Source organism: Arachis ipaensis, chromosome B4, assembly GCF_059453495.1.
Source record: "Arachis ipaensis isolate K30076 ecotype BB chromosome B4, ASM5945349v1, whole genome shotgun sequence".
In the NCBI taxonomy this organism is placed as follows: Eukaryota; Viridiplantae; Streptophyta; class Magnoliopsida; order Fabales; family Fabaceae; genus Arachis; species Arachis ipaensis.
In genome coordinates, this window is record NC_142439.1 from 117,671,664 (window position 1) to 117,676,256 (window position 4,593).

The 4,593-nt window shown below is 35.8% G+C and overlaps 1 non-coding gene across 1 annotated transcript; it reads left to right on the plus strand.

Moving 5' to 3' along the window:
• Positions 1-1,844: 1,844 nt before the first annotated feature.
• Positions 1,845-1,952, plus strand: LOC148568919 (small nucleolar RNA R71). Its single transcript, XR_015882311.1, has one exon. It is a non-coding gene; the product is annotated as a small nucleolar RNA R71 (small nucleolar RNA).
• The last annotated feature ends 2,641 nt before the right edge of the window (positions 1,953-4,593 follow it).

Below are 4,593 nucleotides of genomic sequence, written 5' to 3' on the forward strand. Positions count from 1 at the left end.
CGTTTTCAATTTTTATATTTATTTTGTGACTCCTCATGATCATGAACCTATAAAGACACATAACTAAGAAAACTATAGTTAGATAAATAAACATTGGGTTGCCTCCCAACAAGCGCTTCTTTAATGTCAATAGCTTGACAGTGGGCTCTCATGGAGCCTCACAGATGTGCAGAGCTTTGTTGAGACTCTCCAACACCAAACTTAGAGTTTGGATATGGGAGTTCAACACCAAACTTAGAGTTTGGTTGTGGCCTCCCAACACCAAACTTAGAGTTTGACTGTGGGGGCTCTGGTTGACTCTGCTTGGAGAGAAGCTTTCTCTGCTTCCTCTCCATGGTTGCAGAGGGAGATCCTTGAGTTTTAAACACAAGGGAGTTCTCATTCCATTGAAGGAATATTTCACCTCTGTCAACATCAATCACAGCTCTTGCTGTGGCCAGGAAAGGTCTTCCTAGGATGATGGATTCATCCTCTTCCTTTCCAGTATCCAGGACTATGAAATCAGCAGGGATGTAAAGGCCTTCAACCTTTACTAACACGTCCTCTACTTGTCCATAAGCCTGTTTTCTTGAGCTGTCTGCCATCTCTAATGAGATTTTAGCAGCTTGCACCCCATAGATTCCCAGTTTCTCTATTACAGAGAGGGGCATGAGGTTTATTCCTGAACCAAGGTCACACAGAGCCTTAAAGATCATGGTGCCTATGGTACAGGGTATTATGAACTTTCCAGGATCCTGTCTCTTCTGAGGCAATGTCAGTTGATCCAGATCACTTAGTTCATTGATGAACAAGGGAGGTTCAACTTCCCAAGTATCAATGCCAAATAATTTGGCATTTAGCTTCATGATTGCACCAAGAAACTTGGCAGTTTGCTCTTCAGTAACATCCTCATTCTCTTCAGAAGAGGAATACTCATCAGAGCTCATGAAGGGCATAAGGAGGTTCAATGGGATCTCTATGGTCTCTAGATGGGCCCCAGAGTCCTTTGGTTCCTCAGAGGGAAGCTCCTTATTGACCACTGGACGTCCCAGGAGGTCTTCCTCCTTGGGATTCACGTCCTCTCCTCTCCTCACAGGTTCGGCCATGGCGCTTATGTCAATGGCCTTGCACTCTCCTTTCGGATTCTCTTCTGTATTGCTTGGGAGAGTACTAGGAGGGATTTCAGTGATCCTTTTACTCAGCTGGCCCACTTGTGCTTCCAGATTTCTAATGGAAGACCTTGTTTCATTCATGAAACTTACAGTGGCTTTAGATAGATCAGAGACTAGATTTGCTAAATTAGAAGCATTTTGTTTAGAGTTCTCTGTCTGTTGCTGAGTTGATGATGGAAAAGGCTTGCTGTTGTTAAACCTGTTTCTTCCACCATTATTAAAGCCTTGTTGAGGCTTTTGATCCTTCCATGAGAAATTTGGATGATTTCTCCATGATGAGTTATAGGCGTTTCCATAAGGTTCACCTAAGTAGTTCACCTCTGCTATTGCATGGTTCTCAGGATCATAAGCTTCTTCTTCAGGAGAAGCCTCTTGAGTACTGTTGGATGCAGCTTGCATTCCATTCAGACTCTGAGAAATCATATTGACTTGCTGAGTCAATATTTTATTCTGAGCCAATATGGCATTCAGAGTATCAACTTCAAGAACTCCCTTCTTCATAGGCGTCCCATTACTCACAGGATTCCTTTCAGAAGTGTACATGAACTGGTTATTAGCAACCATGTCAATGAGTTCTTGAGCTTCTGCAGGCGTTTTCTTTAGGTGAATGGATCCACCTGCAGAAGTGTCCAGTGACATCTTTGATAGCTCAGATAAACCATCATAGAATATATCCAGGATGGTCCATTCTGAAAGCATGTCAGAAGGACACTTTTTGGTCAACTGTTTGTATCTTTCCCAAGCTTCATAGAGGGATTCACCTTCTTTCTGCCTGAAGGTTTGAACATCAGCTCTAAGCTTGCTCAGCTTTTGAGGAGGAAAGTACTTGGCTAAGAAAGCCGTGACCAGCTTATCCCAAGAGTTCAGGCTGTCTTTGGGTTGAGAATCCAACCATAATCTAGCTCTGTCTCTTATAGCAAAAGGGAAAAGCATGAGCCTGTAGACTTCAGGATTTACTCCATTAGTCTTAACAGTATCACATATCTGCAAGAATTCAGTTAAGAACTGAAAGGGATCTTCAGATGGAAGTCCATGAAACTTGCAGTTTTGCTGCATCAGAGAAACTAATTGAGGTTTCAGCTCAAAGTTGTTTGCTCCAATGGCAGGAATGGAGATGCTTCTTCCATGTAAATTAGAATTAGGTGCAGTGAAGTCACCAAGCATCTTCCTTATATTATTATTATTTTCGGCTGCCATCTCCTTTTCCTGTTCGAAAATTTCTGAAAGGTTATCTCTGGATTGTTGTATTTTAGCTTCTCTTAATTTTTTTCTTCAGAGTCCTTTCAGGTTCTGGATCTGCTTTAACAAGAATGTTTTTGTCCTTGCTCCTGCTCATATGACAAAGAAGATGGCACAGAAAAAATAGTAATAATATGGATCCTTTACACCACGGTATAGGGATCCTTGTGTTAGTAGAAGAAAAGAAGGGAAGAAAATCTGAACTCAGAGAGAGAGGGGGTTCGGATTTTTGGAGAGTTGAAGGAAAGATGTTAGTATATCAATAAACAAATAGAAGAAGATGAGAGGGGGAAGTGAATTTTCGAAAACAATTTTTGAAAAAGAGTTAGTGATTTTTGAAAATAATTTTTGAAAAAGGTTAGTATTTTTTTCAAAATTTTTTTTTTATATAAAAAATAAAAATAATTAGTTAATAAAAAAGAAATTTTTGAAAAAGAGGGAAGATATTTTCGAAAATTAGAGAGAGGGAGTTAGTTAGGTAGTTTTGAAAAAGTTAAGAAACAAACAAAAAGTTAGTCAGTTAGTTGAAACAAATTTGAAAAGATAAGAAGTTGGGAAGTTAGAGAAGATATTTTGAAATCAAATTTTGAAAAAGATAAGATAAGAAGATATTTTTTTTTGAAAAGATATGATAGAAATTAGTTTTTGAAAAAGATTTGATTTTTAAAATCACAATTAATGACTTGATTCATAAGAAATTACAAGATATGATTCTAGAACTTAAAGTTTGAATCTTTCTTAACAAGCAAGTAACAAACTTCAAATTTTTGAATCAAAACTTTAATTGTTTATGTTATTTTCGAAAATTTGTGATAAAATAAGAAAAATATTTTTGAAAGATATTTTTGGAATTTTCGAAAATAACCAAAAAATTTTGAAAAAGATTTGATTTTTGAAAAAGATTTTGAAAAAGATAAGATTTTCAAATTGAAAATTTGATTTGACTCATGAGAAACAACTTGATTTTAAAAATTTTTGAAAAAGTCAACTCAAATTTTCGAATTTGATGAGAGAAAAAGAGAAAGATATTTTTTTTTTGATTTTTTTGAATTTTTATGAAAAACATGAAAATTATGCAATGCATGAAATTTTTAGATCAAAACAATGAATGTATGCAAGAATGTTATGAATGTCAAGATGAACACCAAGAACACCGTGTATGTCATGATGAACATCAAGAACATATTTTTGAAAACTTTTATATGCAAAGAAAACATGCAAGACACCAAACTTAGAAATCTTTCATGTTTAGACTCTAATAAACGAAAGATGCACATGTAAAACAAGAAAAGACACAAAACAAGAAAACATCAAGATCAAACAAGAAGACTGACAAAGAACAACTTGAAGATCATGAAGAACACTATGAATGCATGATTATTTTCGAAAAATGCAGGATGCAAATGCAATTGACACCAAACTTATAACATGACACCAGACTCAAACAAGAAACATGAAATATTTTTTATTTTTATGATTTTATAATTTTTTTTTTGGATTTTTATCTTATATTTTTCGAAAAATTCTTTTGAAAAAGAAAATAAGAATTCCAAAATTTTTAATATGAATTCCAGGAATCTTGCCATGTTAGTCTTAAAGCTCTAATCAAAGGGTCTGGCATGGCTTAACAGCCAGCCAAGCTTTAGCATATAATTACATGGGCTGGAGTGATTAGTTGAATATCAATCCCAAAGTAGTTTGGGTATGGCTTTACAGCCAGATATGATTCAACATATTTCATGAAACACTAGAATTCATTCTTAAAAATTCTGAAGAAAAATATAATTTTTTTTTTTAAAACATTTTTATTTTAAAATTTTTCGAAAACAAGGGAGAAATTTTTGAAATATTTTTGAAAATTTTTGAAAAGAAAACGAAAAGAAAGTTACCTAATCTGAGCAACAAGATGAACCGTCAGTTGTCCAAACTCGAACAATCCCCGGCAACGGCGCCAAAAACTTGGTGCATAGAAATTGTGATCTCCAGGCTCGAACAAATCCTGGTAATGGCTCCAGAGCTTGGTGCTCTGATCTTAATTCATAATTGTCACAACTTCGATACAACTAACCAGCAAGTGCACTGGGTCATCCAAGTAATACCTTACGTGAGTAAGGGTCGAATCCCACGGAGATTGTTGGTATGAAGCAAGCTATGGTCACCTTGTAAATCTCAGTCAGGCGGATATAAAATAATCATGGAGTTT